The sequence below is a fragment of the Equus asinus genome, chromosome 28, assembly GCF_041296235.1.
Source record: "Equus asinus isolate D_3611 breed Donkey chromosome 28, EquAss-T2T_v2, whole genome shotgun sequence".
Lineage (NCBI taxonomy): Eukaryota > Metazoa > Chordata > Mammalia > Perissodactyla > Equidae > Equus > Equus asinus.
Genome location: NC_091817.1, coordinates 27,040,747 through 27,067,380, shown reverse-complemented (window position 1 = coordinate 27,067,380; position 26,634 = coordinate 27,040,747).

The window sequence follows — 26,634 nt, the reverse complement described above, 5'->3', positions numbered from 1 at the left end:
ATCACTTAATTCCTATGACTTACAGTGACACATACCTGAGAGTTTCCTCTATTGAAGAACACTAATGGTCCTTGTGGCTTCCATCCACTGACCTCCCCTAAGATGGACTGTAGGAATTAGAGAAGTATTCAAAAAGATTATATAAGGCAATACTATTCCCTTTGGATCTATAGCATGACTATATGACCAGAGAATTCATAACATATGATATAATTTCAAATCAAAGAGTATGGTGCCTTTAAATATATTGTTTTATTTTGCTTAATACAGTTCTCTTCTCTGTCAATAAATTGCATATTCAAAATTTTAAAAATAGATAAGCATTTGGGGTTGTCTAATAAGTCTATGGCACTGTTCTGCATTTCATTTATAAAATCTCTTTTCATCTTTGCAATGTTACCATCAAGTGGGTAGTGCTATTAATTCCATTCTCAGAGGAAATGAGCATAGGAAATTTAAGTAACACACTCAATGTCACACAGCAGGTAAGCTGTGGCAATGGCACTTGAACCCGTGTCTATCTAGCTAGAAGGTCTAGATTTTATACCTACAACCACTGAATTCCAGCTATGTTTATCATTTCTTTCCAAAACTGCATCAGAAGAAATAAATCCAGAGACATTCTTGGCAAAGGATTCATTTGATGAAGCACACACGCCATTGGTTCTTCTCTAACATTTAACATTTCTGATACTGTTTGCCGAAAGAAGAGAAATGCTAAGACTCGAGATGAAATGTTGACTGAGCAGATTATTCTTGATGGCCTTCTGCTTAAAAGTTTAAAATTAAAAATAGGACACTGTTCACTATGTGTCCCCTGCCAAACTGTGTGGGAGCAGCGACGCAGATTGCAGAGCAACGCTTCGGAAGCTGGAAGCTCAGCAATACATCTTCCTTTGCCCCCAGTGTTAATATCCTCTCTCCTTTTCTTTCAGAACAGAAAATAGTAACTAACAGCTTTAATAGCTGCCACTTTCATCACTTTAACTGCGAATAAGCTCAGTTTTTCTTTCATCCTTCAGAATCTACAGAACACGGATGGCCTCCTACCGCTGCACGGAGTCCCGGAACTGGCGCTTTAAGGGAATTTACCACAGCGCTTTCCAAAATATGTCTCGCCACAAAAATGATAAATAGTAGTAAAGGAGGACAGAGAGGATCTTAGGAGACTGTAAATATGTCCCTCAGTTTTCTGAATGTACTCTGGGCTTCTCACCTTGAGGCGATGTGGCTACAGTGGCATTACGTGCTAGAGAGTGAACAAGAGTGCTCTTTTCTTCTCTGACACAACTTGTGGAGCGGGGGGATTTTGTCCAGGGAAGAGGTGGGATGAAATAAAAGATTTCACTTTATCTTGATCTATTTAGCTAGGGAGAAATGTATGTGTTGTTGGAAGGCATCGCTGTTGATTTTGCAGTCAAATGTGTTGGCGTGTATATAGGCACGAAGGCATATTGGAGTCAGCACTAGAATTGGGGGCTGACGGGCCTGCGTGTAATCTGCTGCTCTGCCACTTGCTGGCTGTGTGATCTAAGACATGTAAAGAAAGTTCTCAGAAGCTTTGTTTTCCCAATTGTAAGATAGGGCAGAATTAGCCTACCTTGCAGAGTTACCATGAGAATGGCATTGCCAGATTTGGCAAATAAAAGTACAAACCTCCTAGCTAAATTTGTATTTCAGATAAACCACAAATTTTTTTTTTTAGTGTAAGTATGTCCCAAATATTGCATGGGACATACTTACATTAAAAATTATTTGTCACGATGCTGGCCTGGTGGCTCAGTGTTTAAATTCCCACGTTCTGCTTTGGCAGACCAGGGTTTGCCAGTTCAGCTCCCAGGTGTGGACCTACACACCACTTAGCAAGCCATGCTGTGGCAAGCATCCCACATATAGAGTGGAAGACAGTGGGCCTGGATGTTAGCTCAGGGCCAGTCTTCCTCAGCAGAAAGAGGAAGTTTGGCACAGATGTTAGCTCAGAGCTAATCTTTCTCAAAAAAAACATATATATATTTGTTGTTTATCTGAAGTTCAAATTCAACTAGGTGTTCTGTATTTTACCTGGAAACCTTACTAAGAAGTAAATCAAGCACCTACTAACACAATGCTGGCTGCAGATTTATTGCCCAATAGAGTTGACATCCCTCTCTACCATCTACATTTTAGTTTCAAGCCTCACACAAGGACTTGGTTTCTGTTTTGTTTCATTTTGTTTTGTTTGCAGAGGAAGATTCACCCTGAGCTAACATCTATGCCAGTCTTCCTCTATTTTTTAGTATGTGGGCCCCCAGCACAGCATGGCCACCAACAGAGTGGTGTAGGTCTGCGCCCAGGAACCAACCAAACCCAGCAGCTGAAGCACAGTGCACTGAACTTAACCACTCGGCCACTGGGGCTGGCCTGAGGATTCATTTTTTAAGTATCAAAATGAGTCAAAATTCAATGTTATTTCCTTTGAAGCCACATCTTAGCAAAGCATCGAATGTTCTCTTTGGTCAGAGCTAACTAAGGAATTTATTCCTCCCACTATCAAAGTTTCCAGAAAGTTCAGGGTATCAAGGTTGAATTCCTTTCAATAACTGGTTTGGGAAGTGAATTAGTTTGTCAACTAGAAAATAAAAAGCAGTGTTACTTGAGTTTATGTGGCACCATTTTCTGTAGAGACACCAATATTTAATTTCATATTTCCTTTGACAATGCAATAAGGAAGGAATAGCAAAGAATAACTTTCCATTTCACAGTTGGAGAAATTGAGGCACTGATAGATTGCGAGTGAATGATTTCCTCACAAAAAACCAGTCAGTCAATCAGAAGGCAGCAAGGAAATAAAATTAAAAGTCAATTCCAAGGATTCTGACAAAATTTTATTTTTCTTTTTGACTTCACAAGATAAAGGGAGGAGGAAATAAGACAGAATATGTGGAAGCATTCGGAAAACTTCAGAAAAAAGGCAGTAAAACTGAAAAATTGTTATTATGTAGAAGCTAAATATATTTGTCACGATTAAGTCTATTTTCCATCATTCTAATATTAAAATGAAGAGCAAGTGAGCTATACTTAAACAGCGTTTAAATTAGATTAATGTGCACAGAAGTCAGTAGTATGAAATGTACTCTAATTTTCATTTTACAGTTGAAATAAGTCCAGCCTGCTATCAATGTATTATTAAATTCAATTAAAACACATTCCCTCTGCTACTAAAAATAATCATTTGTTCTTAGAAAGGATAATTATTAGAAAAGTGTACCTTTATTTTTAATGCTTGCCTATTAAATGTAATACACACTACAATGTGTATACATTTGATTTTCTACTTCTTATAGGCAAGATAATATTAAGCTATTTTTTTTAATGGTCTAATGTAAAAAAGGATATCTAGAATTCTTAGTGGCCCCTAGATATCAGGATATATATGTTCCGTGTTTGATACGCAGCTTGATAAATGTCACAGTTTGTATTCCACTTGATTTATTTTCATTTTTACAAGTCCAAAATAAAGACTACTTTATTCTGGCATGGGTTTTGTGTATAATATACTTTAAAAAAAAGGGCATGCAAAGTGGAAACTACAGCTTTTTAAATGGCTTAGAATTAGTTTCTACTTATGTTCAAGAAAAAGTGACTATATCTAAACATAAAGTAAATGTTTTTTTTTATATATAGTTAATAATACTGTACTGCATGTTCGAAAGTTGCTAAGGAAGTAGATCTTGAAAGTCCTTGTCACAGGAAAAAAATTTTTGTAACTAGGTTTGGGGATAGATGTTAACTAGACCTACTGTGTTGATCATTTCATTATATACACAAATACTGAATCATTATGTTGTACACCTGAAACTAATAAGGTTATAAGTCGGTTATACCTCAATTTCAAAAAAAATATTTCGAGGGAATTAATATCTTACACTGGAGTTGGCATCATAAACTGAGATAGAAAATATTGGTCATGCTCTTCCAGGTATCTGCAATTATGCTTTGTTACATTTTGGGAATTCTCTGCCATCTGGATTTTTTTAAGGAAATGGAGTAAATGATAGTGTATTAATGCCAAATAATTGTTTTTATATTTCCTTTTTTTCAAGCGAAATATTTCACCTTCCTATTTTTCTAAAGACTGTGTGAGGTCCACAGGAGTAAGTCAATATCTTTCATCTTGATTTATAGATATGATGATAAAAGTTTAGTCTCACACGTTGTTGCCCACTCCTCTGATACAGTACAGCTTGCAGCAATGTTCAAAGACACGTTGTCCACAGCTGAACATAGTTTGATTTTAGTAAACATAGCCTACAGTATGAACGTATTGAATTTAGGGTCAAGTTGCACAGAATAGAAAAATAAGAATATTCCAATATACAATATGTTTTCCAATTAATTCTATGCCTAAGACCCTTGATTTTTTCCCTTTCTTTTTTATCTTCAATCCTTAGGAAGTTAAATTCACAGTGCACAATGGTCAATATGCATTATAAACATATTGACAGAATATTTAGCCTAGATACAAATGTTATGACATTAATTCACCCAGAAAATAGTTTTTTTAATTTTTTATCCCTGGCAGACTCCATTATAGGGGGATAGTCTATAACTGTCTCCTCCCTTATCAGTTTTATAATCTATTGTGGAAAATAGACAATAAACATGCAAATTACAAATAATGGAGCAGGTTACAATGGGTAAGTGCAGGATGCTATGAAGTAATATAATTGAGTATGAGAAAAGGCTTCTCTGAGGAAGGAATATTTAATCTGAGACTCTAAAGAATGGGGAGTCAGCCAAACAAAGAATAGAAGGAAGAGAGCTTTTTTCAGAAGACACTGAAGACTTGAACGTACCTAGCAAGAGGCTGTGGCACTGATGAAGATGAGGGCAGATCTTGCTAAACCTTGTAGACCATTAAGTTGAACCTTTGGAAGGTCAATCACGGGAGAATGACAGATTGATTTACATTCCCTCTTCTGTGAATAGAGAGCTCACTGAAGCTGGCAAAGATGAAGCAGGGGAACCAATACAGAGGCTTACTGGAACTGTACGGTGGCTGTAGAGACGGAGAGGAATGGATTATTTAAGACGTGTGCATTCACTTTTCTAAATGGATAAGGGAGTAGCAGAAATATCCTTTGAGCAACCTCAGAGAAGCATAAAAGACACACTAACTAAAACATTAAAGAAACCCTCCAAGGTGAATGATAATAAATGAGATGACATTAATGTTATATCGTCTACAGAGACATCATAATCTCACATAGACAGAGTGAGCACTCCCTCCTCCTTAGCACATCCTTCTGAGTTGCACCCTACAACCACATGTAGAGTCATGATGTGCTCTCCTGTTTGCCACCCCTACAAGGGCCCCTGATTCATGCCTGCTCTCCTCCTGCCTTGCTACCCAGCTCCTTGTATGGTACCATTGAAGCAGCAGACGTTTGGTATGTGTGAACAGGTGGGACAAATGAATGATAGTCTCTCTGTCAAATACCTGAAATGAATGTAATTTAACATAGTTGTTACAGAACAGTTCCATTAAGTCATATGAGATAAGAACTCACTCATCCCTGCAATCATCCTAAATTAGGATAAGTGTGCTATTCCACGAGAGGATCCCAAGCACAGCTACAAAACAGATATGGCTATGGTGATTACACTTGACAGAAGATGACTGAGAAGTTTGTAATGCTCAAAATGGGCCATCAGTGTTAAAAAATTCCGAGAAGTGGTTGTTTAGAATTTTAAGGGTGAAATGAACCAGATGATGGAAATACAGTTAGCTATACAATTAAATTTGATATTCCGTAGAAATAAAATATTTTCTTTCTTAACAATTGGTAGAATATTCTTTGCCGTTTGTTTGGAGTGATGCATTTTAGGATTGTTCTCAACTCATTTAAGTTATAAAAATGATTGACTCATAAAATACTCAAAATATAAACAGATAATAGCAGAGAAACTTCAGATAAAAGCTTGTTACTGCTGGGGCCGACCCTGTGGCATAGTGGTTAAGTTCAGTGTGCGCTGCTTCTGTGGCGTGGGTTTGGATCCCAAGAGCGGACCTACGCCACTTGTCAGCCATGCCATGGTGGAGACCCACATATAAAATAGAGGAAGATCAGCATAGATGTTAGCTCAGGGTTAATCTTCCTCAGTAAAAAAAAAAAAAAATTTAAAAAGTTGTTACTGAAATTTATTTCTAAGGAAGCAACCAAGACATTCCCTTATTTCACAGTACAGTGCCATCCTATATCCATGGGAAAAGTCTTATGTTTTAAGAGCAATTCCATTTCCAGATAGATAAAATGTGATTTTAAATTTCTTAATTAAAACTCACATTTTAACTATCATCTTTAAAATGTTTTTGGAAGCAGAGAAGTCTTGTCATTTAGTTTTACTAATTTGGCTTTACAGAATAAACACAAAGTTGAATGACTTATTCTGAAGAATTCTCTGCTTTCAGCACATAAAATAGTTTCCTTCTTTAAGAATTTTTAAATTTTAATCTTTTTCTTTCGTATTAGAAGGTTAAACAAAGCAAATCATCCTAGATATTTAGATAATTTCACATGCACTTATTTTCAGACAAAAAGGAACATTAAAGAATTTAAGCTGAATCAGCGGATGTGCAAATATCCGCAGTTCCCTAAATAAGGAATGGTTGTATATTGAGGTCAATGGAAAAGAACACGCAGTTTGAAATGAGCAATTCAATTGGAAGTTGAAAACATCTGAACTTTGCAGGGGCTGAGTGTGGTATATCCCCTTCCAGTACAACTGTTGGAATGATCCCTTTATTCTGTGCTTGAGCCACCAAGTCTCATCTCTTTAGAACACCACTGATTATCCAATTAAGCCCTCTGGTTTTACCAATGGCAAGGGTGGTGGAATATCTCTGAGAAGGTAGGTGATTTGGCCAAGTAACATAGGTAAGCCGAGGTTAAAAAAAAAAAAACATGTGGATGCATTCATATACATATGCATAGTTTTTCAAACTATATATTATATATACTGATGACAAGACAAATTTTCTTTATAGCACACCATGCAGCTGATATCTCTGCCCTTGAAAAGGCACGGACACAATGGGTAGGCAAGTTCAGCTAGAGGTCATTTATCACCATTTCTGAATAGCAGCAGGTAAATGTTATGCTGTGCTAACAACTAATGATCTTCTTAAGCGGTATAAGAATCACATGGCAATGTGTTGCGATAAAACTTCTACCAGAGCATTAGGGCACATGGAGGAGGAAGAGGTCAAAAAGATTGACCTGGATGGTCTTTCTGAATGTTATTCTCACCAACAGAATGCTTCCGGGATGCACTGGTCATTCTAAAAGGGCATTCAACTCAAAGAAGCCAGACTGCAGTTATTCACTACTATCCTCTACGTCTAACCAACAGTCTGCAGAGCTGCTGTCCCACTTTCTCCTCAGTCACTGAACCAAGTCCTAAAATAACGTAACTGACTTTTCCCTCCTGATCTCTCAGTGTCCCAGGAAGGATGTTTAGATATTTGTGATGAGAAAGAATTGAGGCAACCCTATTTTTCTATTAGAATACCATCGCTGAATGGAAACTCTGCCTTTGCCCAAATAAACTTTTCCAAAAGCCTCCCTAAAACAAGATGTGGGACACTTTACGTAATCCCTAATAATTGCACATGGAAACTCATCAGAACAAGGCTAAACACTAAAACTTGACTCCATCATCTGTTTTGCTGAGGTCCTGGCCATCAGTAGTACCCCCGCCCTTAAACAAATGGAGATGAGAACCTATGAGAATTCTTCTTCCAAGATGGCAGCTTTGGGTACAGAGGAAAGCAATTCAAATGGAGCGCCTTTTTCCAGGGTGCTTATGGTCCCTGGCCTTCATCCACAAGGAAGGAAGATGGTTCCTTTACATTTATCCTCACCATCTATTTGCTATTTTTCTGTAACAACAATTTCCTTCTTTTTCCTACTTCTTAACAATATCATCATCTGTAGACCTTTCTCTGGCTCCTTGGTAAACATTACTAGCATAAATTAGGGTGGAAATTAGAATCCATTCTCAAAAGAAAATGGCCAGTATCAGTCAACAAGTAGAGGCAGTGGAACTCTTTAGAATCAATAGTATCATGCTACCCAAGAAGGCATTAAATAGTGAGCCAATCTGCAGAGAGGGAATAAAAAAAGAAATAAAAAGTGTGAAGGATCTGTTGAAACACAGTTGTAAGCAACATGCAGTAACTGTGAATGGCTGAGAAATCACAGTAGTTTAATAGACCTGCTGGGCATATTTAAGGAGAGAAATGATTTTTTTCTTTGAACAAAGTAGTTGCCTATGTCTGCAAGCATCGTGGGGTCTAAGGGCTGGAAAGGAAGAGAAAAGCACATTTAAAACCTGTTCAAGATGAGAAAAGGAAACTATCCTTTATTGCTATTTTCAGCCCCAAGTAATAATCATAATAATAACAACAGTAAGAAAAAGAAGAAATACAATTGCCATTAGTCACTATTTTTATGAAAGCCATCCCATTATGGATTGAAAAATGCTTTTATTTATGTGTTCTTTTCATATTAGTATTAAATGAAACAATTCTATTCCAAGTGGCTTGTGCTAAAGAAAGAATGTGGGTTTTTTTTGTTGTTGTTGTTGAAAGGCTTCAGGTATGGCTGATTCCAGGCACATAACCAATGCCATCAGAACTCAGATGTTTTACTCCCTTCTCTTCCATGGGGGCTCCTCCACATACAAGCTTTCCCACTCATGCTGGCAGAAGCTACAAGAAACTCCAGATATCAAATCTGTCTTCTCAGAGAGTCCCCAAAAGAGCATCTTTCTCCAATTCATTTAATCAAAAGTGCTGAAATTGAGTTCCAATGGCCCTTAATGCCATTCTGCGGGTCACTTGCCTACCTAACACTAAACCAGTGCCCTGGTGGGCTTGGTCTGGTATCAACCCCATTTGGAATGAGGAGGAAAAGGGGATTCGACATGGAAATTGGGACGCTGCAATGAGACTTTGGGTAAACAATGGCTGGGTAGATATAGATATCCTCTAAAGAAAGAGGAATTTGGGACTTAGAATTGCAGGATGCTTAATCCAGACCAGCAGTCAATGTTTATGAAACACCTACATGCAAGAGGAACTGCAGAGCACCCTATGCAGTAAAACAAGAGGGAAAGCCTTAAAGAATTAAAGAAAAATCTCTGGCAAAGTTCTCTTTGCTTTCATGGGCTTATTAAGGAGTGAGCTACACCTATCTGTAGCTTGTATTGGGAAGAGAAAGGTGGATGGAAAAGGAATCAATGGATATTGCACATCCCACTCTTCTCAAACAAACTTGCAAGGTGTATCTTTTTTATCACCATTTTAGAGATGAGAAAATAGAAGATCAGAGAAGTAATGTGAAGACCCTAAAAAACCCAGGTAGGGAGTGTGGAACTAGAATTTGAACCTAGATTTGGTTGGCTTTAAAGAAATTTCTAAGGGAAAACCCCACTAATATCTGTCTCTTACTAAACTAAGTATGGAAATAATGTTTAGCTAAGGAGTTTATACTAAAGTGTCTTTCAAATATATGGTTTCCAAAACCATAGGAAAGTTCTCAGGTGGAATTCACCCACAAAAAAAATGCATATGATTTTGATAAATTCATCCTTCTTATGAGGGAATTTATAACTAAGGCAGAAAAGTTAATAGCCTAATTTCTAAGGTGAAAAAGATTACTGGTTAGCAGTTAGTGATGTGTTTATGTTTGTGCAAATCGACATATTTGTTTAAAGATGTAGAAAAACTTTACAGATTTCTCAAACAAAATTCATATTTAAGAGGAATGGAATCACACTTTGCCTCAAAATGCAGTATATTGAGATTGAAGATTTGAATGTTTCAAAGCTCAACTCTCTGAGAAATGCCAGGAATATAATTATGTAGAATTTGACAGTTGTTGCCTTATATTGCACAGTGTTCAATCCTCCCTCCCCTCCCATCTTTTTTGTGGCTAACATGAGGGAATATTTGAAATGTGAAAAATAACCCTTTTTTTTTTTCCTATCCCTGATGGTGTTACCATATGGCTTTAGCATTTGGTTCCATCCTTTTCACCCTCCTACTATTTATTTATTTTAATCACTACTCGTGATTAGTTAAAAGAAGGGCTCTAAGAGTCTATTCTTGGCTATATTCTCACTCGTAGTTTGGCCCCGATCATTCAATTTCGTTTAGCTACAGAGACTGCCATCTTTAAATGAGCATAATGTTACTCACCAGTTGAATGAAATCCTTAAAAATGATAATTCCTTATATTTTAAGAGAGTTTCTATTATCTATAGATTTTTTCTCTCCCTAAGTTCTAAAACCATCTGTGCCTTCTCATTTATGACCAAGACTTTTTTGAGTTCCAAATTTGCTTAGAGCTGACAAAACACAACATCTGGATTTCAATTCAAGGAGGAAGGCTCATTTGAAAGCTTTTTAATACCCCTGGACCACAATGAGATCAAATTGAAGAACATCTTTCTATGAGTTGAGTGCAAATGAATTAGAAACATGTGGATTAAATTTCTCTTAAACCTCAAAGGGAATTTAAATATTAAGGAAAGTGCTTTGCAAACTGCTTCTTGGCTTCTGCCAAAGTCAGAACACTTGAAAAAGGAGTTTGTGATATCCACTGAATCCAAAGATACCCAGCATTTTCTTTTCCAGTATATAGAAACATTTTGATCTTTGAATAAAAGGTAATATAACCAAGAATTTGCAAGTTTCATATCCAATAATGCTTAGTCTTCAGGCTAAAATAAGCACAGTCCTAGAGTTCATTCAATCTCTCCTTGTTTTCTTTTTTTTATTGCTATTTCTTTTGTTTTCTTTACCAATAGCCCAGAACACTAGTGAATGACATAATTATGCTTATGTGACACGAAATCCCTTAGTCATTTCATGTGCTTTATTTCAGGGATGGGAGAAATTAAGAAATATTTATTTGTTTCAAATTTGTGAGTGTATAAGTCTCTTCATTTCAAGTCAACTCTATTGTGTTGGGTTTTAAAAAGCTTTCCTGATCAATGGAAAATAACTCCACTCCCCCCAGACACACATTAGGCACTTTAACACTCACTTCATAGCCAATATTTTCAAAACAACGTGTGTGCTTTTGGGTGGGGGTGTGTGTGTAGGGGAGTGTAAAAACAATGTTACTAATACTTCAACTCACTACGTCTGACCTGAGGGCCCTGTACACACAGCTGAAGTAATTCTTCAATTATTTGCAGGGAAAACTCTGCCCTGACGGTGGACCCGAGTGAAGTCGCGGCAAACGACAGCCCTGAGGAAGGCAGACTGAGGGGAGAAATCATCGGCGTAGGAGCTGCAATTTTCCCAATTTCCTGAGTCAGAAGCAGCTTAAAATGATCCTTTGCTGGTAGCCACAAAGGCTGGCAGAGACGAGGAGTAATTCTCCCCTTCTGCCCTTTCCTCAGAAAGCCTTGATCTACTCTGGTCCTGAGGGTAACCAATGTCATGACATGTCTGCAGCCCTCTTTATCACCACCACTAATAACAGGTCCCCGCCTGGAGACAGCACCACGAGCGCAATTTCAAATAGTCGCTTCTGGCACAAAATGATTTTGTAAAGCAGGCTTTGTTGTTGAGGCAAATACTCACAAATGTGCCAGTGATATCTCCGGAAGTCACTTGACGACATTAAGATAAAACCTTATTGCTGACAACTCTCTGTTTTTTTTCCCCTCCGCTACCTCTTACATTTTAACATAAGACCTTCAGAGACATCCATGTACTACCGCTCTCCCTACTCAGGAATAATGCTAAGGGTGCAGTTGTTCATCTGAGTGACAAAGGAAGTCCCATGGACACATCTGTTCTCTGAGAGAACAATGGGAGTTGGCTGATGAGTTCCAATAGGGTTGGAAGGGGGTCAGTCAAAACAAACCCTCCCAAATTAAGAAAAAAACAAGAGCGAGCCTCAGAAAATAAGGATGTGTTTGATGAATAATAAAGCTGATAATTAACATGCTGCAATAAAATTTACAAACAGGTTTGTTCACCCTCTGCCTCACCTGAGGGAAATGTGCAAAAAACACAAAATCTACAGGTCCACAGCCTCCCACTTATCCATGGTAAAAAGCCCTGAAAGAAAAACTGTAAGAGAATAGCCCCATTCAAATGGCAAACCTAACAAGGGGAATTCTTATACATCAGTGAGAGGTGAGATGCAAGCATGGAGCAAGAGAACAGATGAGTTTAAGAAAAATGTTGCCTCCTAGCGAGCAGAGAAGTGAAAATGCACCTCCCCATGCATTTTAGTACAACTCATCATTTTCACACATTTGTTGGGAACACATCTTGGGTTATAACAAAAGAACAATTCAAGTATGCTGAAACATTACATGCCAGTTACAACGGAATGATTGATTTAATTAACATTTTCTTAAAGTATCTGAAATAATGTCTTTCCTTTCTTATGCTGCCCAGTATATTCATTAAAGGAAATGCTGTTTCTTTTTTTTTTTTTAAAGATTTTATTTTTTCCTTTTTCTCCCCAAAGCCCCCCGGTACATAGTTGTATATTCTTCGATGTGGGTCCTTCTAGTTGTGGCATGTGGGACGCCGCCTCAGCGTGGTCTGATGAGCAGCGTCATGTCCGCGCCCAGGATTCGAACCAACGAAACACTGGGCCGCCTGCAGCGGAGCGCGCGAACCTAACCGCTCGGCCACGGGGCCAGCCCCAATGCTGTTTCTTTTTATTTACATTTTATAAAACGTCTCCGCAGCTCAGATCTCCACAGTATGTACCTAGTTATAGTTAATAGGGAAAATGTGTTTTTCGTAATCTGAAGTAACATTCTACTGGTTTCTGATTCCTAACTCCACCCTGAGACTATCTTGTCCCCTGTGAAAAAATGCAGAAGAAAAATTCTTGCTGTTAGGGTAACTGTGGAGCAGTTCTCAACGAATGTCCTTGTGAAAAAGTGGTTTTCCATGATTTCTTTAAATCTTCCATCTTCAGTACTATATCGTGATAATCTATAATTTTCATATATATACACATAACTATATATGAATCGGCAAACTTTTTTCGCAAACGCTCACTAACCAATGAGAGAAAGAATAAATGAGAAATGAATGAATATCAATGGGAACATTGAAATAATTCCTAAAAATAATCCACATACCACCCTTTGCCCCTACTATAGAGTATTACAGACATTCAATAATATAATTTTACTATTAAAGGCATCATTTATTCAAATTACTGAATAAAATATATTAATATTGTAATGCTGGAATCAGAAAAATTGTTTATTGGAATGATTACAAAGGCATATATACAGACATAAGGTCTCATTTAGTTATTGCTTAACTGAGCAACCATTTATTAAAGGCCAAATGAGTTGAAAGAACACCATGCATGAAGAAGACACAGTCTAACCTGACAGAATAATGGGAGAGGCAATACCTAAATTTTATTAGCCATTAATTATGGCAGTCACTGGTTAAACACTTTATATGTCTCCCGATTTAATTATTAGAACAATGCTATAAGGGAGACAGGATTATTAGCCATAATTTACAGCTGTGAAAACTGAGGCACATATAGGTTAAAAAGCTTACCCAAGGTCACACAGACAGGAAGGAACAGAGACAGGATTTGAATAAAAACTATTCCACAACTCTCGATCACCATGCCCTCTTGCTTTGGTGTCAGAGACTTAAAGAATGCAGCTCCATCTTTCCATTGAGCTAAACCATGGAGAATAAAGATGGCCAAGCATCTCAGTGCAGCTGCCTCCACTTTGCAACTAGAGAGCCTCTTTTAGGCATCTAATTGAAAATGCGTGATTTCTGTGCAATGTGTCCTGTCGGTGGCATGGGTTGTGCATAGTTATTTGAGGGGTCTTGGCAGGACAAGGCTGTGTAGATTGTGCAGGACTGAGACATAATTACAGTGATGGAAGGCTCAAGCTGCTCTTCAGAGCCTCGCAAGCTCTCCTCCATATATGCTGGTAATCACTTACCAGCTGTGGTGATTATCTGACATACTCCTTAATACCTAAAAGAATTGTAATTTTTGTGATATTCTTGTTGTCTGGATTTTTTTGAAAGCCTCTAATATGGCGTCTGCTCTAGTCTGAAACCTCAAGCACAATCACATATAAATTATTGTTGTTTCTTCCTACTACCCACTTTAACCCTTTGAAGAGAAAAGATACTTTTTTGCAGAGAAAGCGTGATCTGAATACAAGATCAACTTTTACTTTCCAGATATTTGTTTTTAACTCAACCAGCACAAAGAGAAAAAACAAAAAAGAAGGAACTACTTTTCATGATTTATTCATTACGTTTCTGATAGCAAAGGATAGAGTGATGAACGAGGATTCTGTTTCATATGCATCCAGTAAGTGCTCTTTACAACACAGTCAGACATGACCTCTTCCATGAAGACCTCCCTGACAGTTTCTACCCGTCCAATAATAGTGATCATTGCCTCAGACTTATGTCCTCTATAAGGTCACCCTGCTCTGTCATCTCTTAGTTTTCTTTCCTACCAGACTATGAACTTCTTGGAAGCAGTAGGTGCATCTGATTCGTTCTTACATTCCTTGTTCTACCTCAAGAGCCTGGCAAGTTATTGCAGCTCAAAAATAACTGTTTAAATTAAGGCTAGAATCAGAATCCTGTAGACACACTCTTAATAAATGTCTTGAAATATTTTCTGCAAAACATCTCCTGAAATTTACATTGGTGATGTGTTGGAAGTTTGAAAGAAAAGCAGAAGTGGGAAAAATTAAAGAAAAATAATAAAAATAGATATTTGTTGATTGTAACATACCTGCCAGATATGCTGCAAAGTCTTTTTCAAGAACTACTGCATGACCCTCCCAAAAACGTCACGTGATGAGGACTTTTGTTATACACACTGTATAGACCAGGAAACCGAGATGCACAGAGGCAAAGGACCTGCCTAAGAGAAGACAGTCAGCTCAGAAGTTGTAGGACTGCATGTCAAGCAAAGCAGCTTTATTCTAAAGCCCACACTCTCAACCATTATTTATACTTCCTCTCTGGGAAATGATGACACTTTTGCCATCTAAATTCAGCAGAAGAACTTGAAAAGAAGCCAAGGCAAGGCTCACTAAGCAAGAACTTAAAATGCAATGAAAGTGTGGAAGAAGACAGCTGTGATGGGACATGCACAAGCCAGAAACTAGACCTGCAAGTTGACTGCAGAACCCATCAATAAATCTCTTCTTTATTGGCTGCTGGAAACATTCACTATGCACCTCTGCCCCAAGTTCCGTACTGGGCCCTGACACAAAGCCAAGTGGGACACAACACAAGCCCTGGAGGGTCTCACAGTTTAATAGATTTTTCTCTAGAGCTGTACTGTACAATATGATAGCCACTAGCCGCTTATAGCTACTTAATTTAAATTGTAATTAAAATTAAATACAACTGAAAATTCAGTTCCTCTATCTCTCTCACCACATTTGAAATGCTCAATAGCCACATGGGCGAGTGGTTCTCATATCGGACAGGGCAGACATATAATATTATCTGCATTGCAGAAAGTTTTATTGGACTGCGTTGCTCTAAAGAATTGCATTTAAGAGCAAGAGCCCTTAAATCAGAGGCAAACTCCAGCTGTGCCTCTTCTGGTAGAATACTTAACTCTCTGTACCTCAGTGTCTAATTTCTCTATCTGTAAAATGGTTATAATCGTAATGCTGGCCTTTGACGGTCATTGTAAGGATTAGTTTAGCTACTTCATGTAAATATTTTGAGCACCCGCTTAGTCTATGTGGACTCAACAGATAGTGGGTTTTAAAGTTATTGTCACAGATATTATTACTAATAATAAGTTATGTATACCTCGCAAAGTACTTGATTTGGCTACGATATAAACCCTGAAAGACTAGGATCCTGTTTCCAATTTCTAACTGAGAAACTTAATTCTATGAGAAATTACCCACATAAGTAAGATTCACATGATTGGGATGTCAAAAGCACAATTCATGACCAACATTTTTGCTCCTGTCTATACTTGACTTCACTGGCACAGATCTTTTGGCATATATATAATAAATATAGTAATATATGCTAGGGTATAATTTATATAATAAGAAAAATTATTATGTAACTAAAGTGAAACATATATGGTAAATAATAACAAGAGAAGAAAAGCAAACTAGAAACAGACAATATTCAAGTTATTTGCAGAAATGAGAGTTAACTCAGTTTGGATTGGCTAAAAAGAGGTAATTGAATGAAGACTTCACCATCTGTATCTTTTCAAGTGTAGTTGCCAGTTAATGGGCTGGTTTCATCCAGCAGATGAACTGAGGTTACATTTAGATGCCTAGGATAGATCCTCCTTCATAGAAGGCACTGGAAGAGGGCAATAAAGAATCGCAGAGGGTCTTTCATAGAACACTGGAGAAGTGGACACTTTGGGTGAATGGGAGAGGCTCCATGGATCCACTTTGCACTGATATGGAGAAATTCATTGAGTAAGATACTGGGCATCTTCTACTATCCAATAGATTGAGCAAGTGAAATTCACCTATGGAAATATATTTGTTAAGTGTTGCTTAACTTAACTAAGATATTGCATTGAAAGTATTTTGCTACCAGAAATACCAAGCATATGTTATTCATTCAAGTGATAATTTTGTTGCTCTTCAGAGAAAATTATGTAGAGGCTGCTTTAATGCTGGTTCTCAACCTTCTCACATGTGTAATAGTGACAATAGTGAGGAATTGTTGTGAGTCTATTCTACTCTTGGGACTTTTGGCTCATATTATATATGAATACACACAGAAGCAAAAATAAAAGAGCAAAGCAAAACAAAACAAAAGCAATTGATATGTTTGATTTGGCTACTGGTTAGCTAGGTTAACAGGGCTCATTATTCAATCTTGCTAAGGCTCAGTACTCCTATTGGGATAATTCCCCCTACCTCTATTTTCTTAGTGAGAATTAAACTAGAATATGGATATGAAGCACTTAAGACACTGGACAACTCATATCACTTAATAATTAGAAACTAAAATTATGAAGAAGAGTATAATACGTGATCCTCCCAAAAATCTTGTAAGGTAGGTATTATCATCTCTTATTTGCACATCAGGAAACTGAGAATCACAGGATAACATAGCAGGTCAAAGCTTGAAGCTGTCAAAATATCATCCAGCAAAATTGACCATTTATACCCTGATCTGCCAGATACCTTCTATTGACCTTAAAATAATGCTAAGTGTTGCAAGGAGGTAATAACAGACATTTTAATGTAATGCTGAAAAGATGATATATAAATTCTATATGTCTACAGATGAGTAAAATCAATACGAAAAAAGTTCTGTATGCTAATAACTCCAAATTTACATCTCTATCCTGGATCTCTACCCTGAAGTCCAGACTTGTATTCAAACGTTTCCATGACATCTAAGCTTGAATGTTTGACAATCATCTCAAAATTAATATTCCTAAAATTGAGCCTCTGATCTCACCATCTTCCAATCCCAACACCTGCTCTCACACTGTCTTTTTCTATCTCTCTACCTGGAAATTCCATCTCACCAGGTGCTCAGGCCAAAACCTTGGAGTTACCCTTGACTTCTCTCTTTTGCTTTTACCCCATATCCAATAACTCAGAAAATTGGGTCAAGGCTACCACCAAAATATATCAAGAATCCCATCCCTCTCTACTTCTTCACTTCTCTCTCTACTTCTTCCCTTCAGTCTCTTCTCAGCACAGAAGTAGAATGAGTCTCTCACCTCTTAGAAAGAAAAAACCAAAGCCCTTAGAATAATCTATAAGGCCCTCCATCATCTGAACCCTTCCCTTAGTAACTCTCGAGCTTCAAATCATAGGACTAATCACTTGCTCACCCTACTCTACCCACACTGGTCTCTTCCATGTTCCATCAACAATCCAGGCGTATTCTTAATTCAGGGCCTATGCACTGTCGTCTCTTCTGTCTTGAACCCCCTCTCCTCAGTTATTCAGTAAGGTCCAAGTCATGCCTTCAAGTCTTTGTTCATATCTTCTCACTGAGCCTTTCCCTTGCCACCCTATTTAAAGTCACAATTCTTTCTATCCATACACATACTCCTTATTCCTCTTCTTGGTCTTATTTTTCTAGACTTTGATATTTATGTATAAAATGCCTCTGAGGAATAGAATAGAATAGGATAAGCTAGGATAGGATAGGGTATAATATGCTTTTTATTCTCTATCTTCCATTATGAAAATTTAACCTCCATTAGGGCTGAAATTTGTATTCGTTTTGTTAACTTCTTTATCCACCATGCTTAGAATAATGGCTCAAACATTATATGTGTTTGTTAAGTATTTGTCAAAAGCATGAATGAATACACAAGGAAAAGAGGTTACAATGGTAGAATGCTATTGTATTCTCCTTATTTTTCTCCTCTTTTATATGAGCAATAATTGTTTATGGTTTTAATGCTGTATTTTCTTACATGATAGCTTTTATTTTTGAGTTGCCATCATCATGCCTAGACTATTAAATCTCTGTTTCCTTGTTTTGATTTTAGGAGTTCTGCTTTTGGCAAGCACTAGAAGTATCTAAAAATGTCCATTGTTTGAAAACAAACATTTAATCATAAATGTAGTAATAGTAATGGTTTGCTAGTAGTGGCAGCAGCAGAGTAATAATTCCTCAGGGACTTTTTATGAATTATGGACCGTGATTGATCCTTTGTTTGTGTTGGTTTATTTAACGCTCAGAAAACCCTATGAAATGTCCATAATTAACAGAGATGGAAATTGAGGTTCAGACATATTATATAATTGGCTCAAGGTTACAGAACTAGTAATGGAAAAGTTGGAATGTTAATGTTAACAAGTCCTTATCCATATAATTCACAGCCTCTTTATCTCCAAACGTTAAAGTACAAGCTATTGAAAATGATTTCATTTGCTCAACATGCACTCGTTAACACAATTGACTATCATATGGATTGAACATAATCAAAAGGATTACAGTTTTCCTATCTACGTACAGCAAAGTTTTAAAAATAAGTCACAGCTCTCAAGTGAACTCTTCTTTATAAAGCTAACAATACCTTATTCTTTGTCTGCATGTATTTTTTTTTTCTGCTGCTAAAGGTTTTGTTGGATAAGCAAGTGATTCTTTACACAGCCTGACTTTCTGAAGAATGGTCTTGCTGCCTTGAAAAGGACTCATAATCCCGGCATTACCTCTCCTTAGATACGTACACTGGGCTCCTCAGGGAGGCTGTGAAACTCTGACACTGAGTGCAGTGTGCAGTATGTTTGCCAAGAAGTATTCTTTGTCGGGAAGATGAGGACTTTTTTTATTTACCTACGGACACAGCATGGTTTATAGCCTCCCAGACCGAGGACATGGAAAAGGAAACTGGTAAAAACAAAATCGAAACCAGCTAGTTGGTAAAATAACTTTAGTTTGCACAAAAGGAGATAGGGAAACTTTGAGAAAGGGAAGTCCTTAAGAATTAATCAAAGTGGCTAAGTGGAAATGGTATTTATTGGGTACCTATTGTATGCCAACCCTTGTATAAAGTGCCTATGTAAGTTTTATACCATGTCTTTGCAACAAATCACTGACATGCATGTTATCCCCACATTTTAAAATTTTTCTTTTTTTTTTTTTTAGATAGAGGCATTGATATTGAAAGAATTTAAATACTTATTCAAAAATCAACTGCCTAAATGTCTCTTCATTTTGAAAATCCTGAGTCGCCAGATTCATATACAGGAATATAAGTCAGGTAAGAACATTGCTAAAGACAAGAACATGATTTACTAGAATGTGGTTTACTCTTTCCCTCTTCTTTTTCAAATACTCAGTATATATTTTTCTAATGCCCTTCTGACCCTAGTTGTAGTCTAGTCATAATGTTTTCAGGATTCTGGAGGAGTAAGGAGCCCCTTAAAATTAATCATGGTGAAATCCTTCTCTTCCTGATCAAATACTTTCCATCTGCTTAATAATGACAAACTTTCCATTAAATCTCAATTTATCATGTGTATTCTGCCAAAGTTCTCTAAAACCTAACCTAAGGCCAACATGGAGTAAATATGCCAGATTTATCATTTCACTAAAAACAACTAAGAGACCAAAATCTATGAAATAACATTTCCCAACCTTGCACATTAGGTAGCACAGGAAACTTATATCCGAGACAGGTGAACTCTATGATTGCCCCCAGGTTATGGCCTCGTGAAGTTTACCAGACTGCAGTGCTGAGAGGGAGGACCCCGTCAGAGCACAGCAATCCTACTGAGCTAAAGGGATGGAGCTGGGACTCTGGGGGGTGTGGTGTAAAATTAAAATCTAATATTTTACACTAAAATCTAATATTATGTGCTGTCTTTATATCTGATGAATTCAAGAGGACCTCGATTGAGATAACCACAAGTTCTTCTCCTAATTCTGTTCTTGTGGATGAGGGATCCTGGCCAAACAACCTTCCTCATCAAGGGGACTAGGCACAGTTCCTGCTTATCCTTGAGTAGTGGTTTTCAGCTCCCTGACAACCCATGGAATTATTAAATAAGCCAATCACGGCCTCCCGCAGGAAACAGGGTCACCATACCCTCTTAATACTACAAAGCTTGCCTCCCATAGCCTCTGGTTATTCACTCTGTTCCCGAGTGCCATCAGCATGAGACCCTGTGTGGTGTGCTGTGTCCTCTTCCCCTAGAATGTGAGTATACACAACTAATAATATATGTGACTATGGTCAATCATATGTGTCCAGTGTTGGGTAACATGTGTTTGGTTATCCCTATGACTCTAGGGTGGAAATCCCTTTCTCATCAATGAGGCGAACAGGAGGTGATTAAAAGAGGGAGGCCAAGATGACAAAGGTTTGCTGGTCAAAGTATCGGAAAATAGTAACCTGTACAGAAAGAAAGCAATGGAGATCTGCGGAGCATTTCTCAAGTCTTTGTCTCATTGCTGATAAACACATATGTGAGAGAAACTACTAGAGGGCAGAGAAAGTATCATGAAACAGGAAAGAAAAAAACGTCATAATTTACAGGAAATCATATAGAGTACTTAGAACACTCAGTAGCATCTCAGTAATGGGGCAAAGTTAGATATAGATTAGTCTAATCTAATGAGACCCAACATAACTTAAAAACAACCTCAAAAAGATCTGTCTCTTTGCAAGTAACTTAACTGCGTTCCAGAACAAAGCTCAAGAATATTTATAAATATACAAAAATATCCAGCAACAACAAAGTTAAAAGTCACAGTGTATGGCATTCCATTAAAAACTACCAGATAAGTGAAGAACGAAGAAAATATGACCCATAAGGAGGAGAAAAATCAATCAATAGAAACAGACCTAGATAAAAGAATTGCTAGCCAAAGACATTAAAACTGTTATTATTATACTTCTGTATGTTCAAGAAGGAAGAGGAAATATTAAACATGTCAAGTAGTGATATGAATAATACAAAAACCCAAACTGAACTTCTAGATGTGAAAACTACAATGTGCGACATGAAAAACAATTGGTTTGGATTGACAGCAGAGTGATGCTTCAGAAGAAAAGTCTGGTGAACCTGAAGACATAGCAATGGAATCTATCCAAAAGGAAACACAGACAGCAAAAAGTCTTGGGAAAAAATGAATATATCACTGGTGAGCTGTGGGACAACTTCAAGTGGACTACCACATGTGTAGTTGGAATCAAAGGAAAATAACTAGGGGTGAAAGTTAAAATAAAAAAAATATTTGAGGAAATAATGGTTGAAATTTTTCCAGACTTGATGAAAACTATAACCCCACAGACCCAAGATACTCGAGAAATTCCAAGCACAGGAAACATGAAGAAAACAACATAAAAGCACATCTTAAACAAATTGCTTATAAACAGCGATAAAGGAGGCTGGCCCAGTGGTGTGGCGGTTCCATTTATGCACTCTACTTTGGCCACCCAGGGTTCACCAGTTCGGATCCCAGGCATGGACCTATGCACTGCTTATCAAGCCATGCTGAGGTGTCATCCCACATATAAAATAGAGGAAAATGGGCACGGATGTTAGCTCAGAGCCAAGTGTCCTCAGCAAAAAGAGGAGGATTGGTGGTAGATGTTAGCTCAGGGCTAATCTTCATCACAAAATAAATAAAAAGTTATAAAGAAAAAGTCTTAAAAAGCAACTGGAGAAAAATAATGTGTTTTTAACAAAAGGATGAAGACAAGAATGACAGATTTCTCATCAGAAACAATGCAAGTCAGAAAAGAGTGGTACAACAACTCTACTAAAAGAAAACCCTGTCAACCTCGAATTTACAACTTAGTAAAACAAGCCTTCAAAAGTGAAGGTGAAATAAAGGCATTCTTAGATATATAAAGCTAAAAGAATCCATCACAAGCTGACCTGTGCAACAAGAAATACTAAAATGTCCTTCAAGCAGAAGGAAAATGATATCAGATGGAAATACATATCTATGCAAAGCGATCAAAAGCATCAGAAATTAGAAATACGTGGGTAATCATATTTTCTCTTCTTTTTAATCTCTATAAAAGTAATTGAATGTGTATAGTAAAAAACCACAATGTGTTGTGAGGTTTATAGTATATTTAGAAGTTAAATGTATGGCAGCTGTATTACAAAGGCCAGAAGGAGGCAATAGAAGTATACTATAGTAAGGTCTCATGCTATACATGAAGTCATATAATATTACTTAGGTTATAAGTTAAATATGTATAAGAAATGTTGAAGATTTGTCAAAAGGACACAGGAGCAAACTGATAGGGATCCTATTCTGGGAAAATTTGAGCATCAAAATAAATCATGATTTTATTAGATTAGAACCCATTGAACAAATTAGGACTCCATGAGTCCACACTGATGCAATAAATAGACAAAAAATAAGTAATTAAGGGACAAGAGAAAGCTCCTCCTTTATTGTGCCCCTAAACTTCATACTTTCCCGATGTATAAGCTAGCCTTTTTATGAATCGTACACATGGATGGTGTTCCGTAGATCCGGTCTAAATTCTACTTTCTGATATGGATTGGTAAGTCAGTTCCAATAAAATGAAAAGCTCATTAAACTGTACAGACAGCATATTTGATTGAACGCATGAAACAAATTTCATCTATCTATATTTGGAATTTTTCTTGTTATTGCTTAATCGACTTAGAAATACAATTTGATTTTTTATTTGCTTATATATTTCTAGTCTAAATATTTTTGAAATCTTCATGAAAATTCTCTTTTCATAATATGCCTAGTCTAGTTTTGAAACCCAAGGGAAAAAAGCATATGATTTTGATAAACAGATAGCTCAATTGACCCTCTGAACTTTTAAAATGCAGCTATGTGCTCAATGTTAGCACTGAAGTTGATCTATTTGGGCTTTTTGAATCCAGAAATAATTGCCTATGTGTGAAACCACCAGATATGCTCGCTTGCTCTCTCATATATTTACAGAGATCATGTTTATTATTACTTCTCAAAAATAAAGTAAAATTAACTACTACTCTCTTAAGACTAGCTACCGAAGTAAGACAGAAAAGCCTTTTTAACTTCTCCTTTTCTTTATATTTGATATCACACATACTACAAAAATGGTCATTGTAGTAAAATATAACAAAAACTTTAGACAATAGAGCCTTATCATATAAGGACATATAATGAACTTCAGGTATGCATGTTTTGGAAAAAACAATAAAAAGCTATCTCAGGTAGAAAATGACAACAGAAGAACTCTATCTTATTCCATCCTTCCTTCCATCTTAATTCAGTGCCAAATATGTGCCAGCAGCTCTTCTAGGTTCAAAATACCAACTCCTTACAGTCAAGATTCAGAAGCTGACCATCAATGTCACTTTAAAAAAAATTCTATTTTATTGCCTGAATTAGATATGGATTGCTTTTCTGAAATCTATAAAAAATTGCCAAAGTAAAATCTAGGTATTGAGACTAATACTTAATTAATAATAGTATTATTAAAATAATCTGGAATGATGTTTGATAGAAGTTTTAATGACTATAGGTTCTGGGTTTTATTTACAGACAGCTATTAAACACAACTTTGAAAATTATCTTCAGATAATAAAGAAACTCAATGAGATTCTTAGAAAGGATTTTTAGTAATCTTTATTCCTTTAGGAAAAGAAATTACCTGATTTTCTCCCTAGATATATTTTAAGATGGAGTTGCAGAGGATAAAGACACACAGTCGTCTGAGCCAAGAAGTTGAGCACTTTCAAGTTTAAAATTTATTATAGATGGCCGTCACAAAACAACTCTGTAACTATATGATAAAGAGAAGAGCATTTGTGTTTTCTTTAGTTTGTTTTTTGACTACAAAATCATTTAATCCCTCCTCCCCAAAGAAACAAACATATGTATCTATGCTCACAGTGTTTTAAAGTTTTTTTAAAATAGATTGAATGAACAAGACAATTAACAGTCACATAGCAGTCAATACAATCCTACAATAAAAGTATTGAATTTTTCCAGATGAAATCGTCATTGACCTTCTGATAAAGCTCACCTTGCTCCTAAAAATATGAGCGCTTTAAGCCGAAAATCTTTTTGATTTATTTGGTTATTATCTAGTAAATATGTTATCAAAATTTTAACTTCACAATTAAAGATGACAACAATCAAAAAACAACTACCCAAAAGCCTCACACTGGACTCCAAGATGATTTCAAAAAGGATTAAAGCTAAAAACAAACAAGCAAACAAACAAGGAAGTATTGAAATACCAAACTCCCTAGGGTAAATGAATATATATCAAAAAGATGAAAAATCAAAATTTAAAAAGATGCTTGCCCCTTATTTAATAATATAGAAAATCACCCAAGTTGCAAAGAGTCTGCTAGCTTCTGGCCCTAGCAAATCCTTTACTTATTTGATTATTTTGTTAATAGTAGCCTAAATTTCTAAAAGCCTTATGTATTTAGAGAATGGAATCAACAAGAAGGACATTTTGATTATGATATACATGCATAAAATTTGATATATGAAGAGAGTGAAGCCCCACTCTCATCCTTCTAGCTAACAAAACAGTGCAAGAGGAAAGGGAAGAGACAGACGGACCCAGGAAGGTCAGGACAGAACAGGTAGGAAAAATAAATTAAACACAGAATTATAGAAAGGTAATATTTGCTTAAGATAGTCCTAAGGCTGTGCTTTCAGTGATGAAGATAGCATTATCCAGATCAAGTATTTGTCGGTGGGACTACCAAATTAGCATCCCACTGAGTATTCTTAGCCTTCTGGAATAATATTTGAGCATGGAACTTTATGTATGTATGTATGTACGTATGCATGCATGCATGTATGTATGTATGTATCCAGCCTGGGGTGAGGAGTTAGGTGGGACATGTAAATTTGGGCAGTTTCCGATTAAACAAAATGTAAAGTTCTCAAGAACAGCACTGGACCCGTTTAGTGTATCAGGAGATTATTAATTATTTATTTGCCTGCTGAACTGCTTTTTATGTTAGTCATTTGACCTAGCTGACGTTAATAACTCCATTTCTGTCCAGAGCCTTTGTATTTGCTACACTCTCTGAAATACCCTTTCTCACAGATTTCTGTGGAAGTCATTCAGTCCTCATTTCACATGTCTTCTCCCAGCACCTTCTCTGGAGACCCTAGCATCATTCCCACTCAACGAGCTCTCTCACATGACTCAGCCTGACGTAGTTCATAGTTTCCATCATTACGTAAAAACACCTCAGAAAAACAAAAAACCGAGCCATCCCCGATGGCCTAGTGGTTAAAGTTTGGTGTGCTCCACTTTGGCGGACCAGGTTCAGTTCCTGGGCACAGAAACACACCACTCCTCTGTCGGTAGCCAAGCTGTGGTGGCAGCTCATACAGAACAACTAGAAGGACTTACAGCTAGAAAACACAACTATGTACTGGGTTTTTGAGAGTAAAAGAAAAGATAGAGAAAGAGAGGAAGATTGGTAACAGATGTTAACTCAGGGCAAATCTTTCCCAGCAAAAATAAATAAAGAAGAAGATTAGCTGTTTTCTCTGCTGAACTGACCCGCCCTCACCTAGAATGTAACCTCTGTTTTTTTAAAGATTGGCACCTGAGCTAACAACTGTTGCCAATCTTTTTTTTTTTTCCTTGCTTTATCTCCCCAACCTCCCCTCAACCCCCGTACATAGTTGTATATCTTAGTTGCAGGTCTTTCTAGTTGTGGCATATGGGACACTGCCTCAACATGGCCTGATGAGCAGTGCCATATCCGCGCCCAGGATCTCAACTGGTGAAACCCTGGGCCACCGCAGAGGAGCAAGCAAGCTTAACCCCTCGGCCACGGGGCCCTCCCCAAATGTAACCTCTTTGACAGCAGGGATTTTTATGATTTTATTGAATAGGTGCTCTATATTCAACTCCAATTAGGTGCCCAAAAAATGTTTATTGAATGATCTTACCCAGAATTTAGGACAGGCTTTATTTCAAAATACCCTTTCCCAAATATAACTGAAAAGATGTGTTGGGTTCAAATATGCCCACATGTGTAACAAGAACCATGAGTGTTTTAGTCTATGTTAATCTAACTTAAACATAGATAAAAGACTACATGGGGTGTATAGCAGGTTCCAAAATGATTGTCTAGTTCTTTCTAAATAAG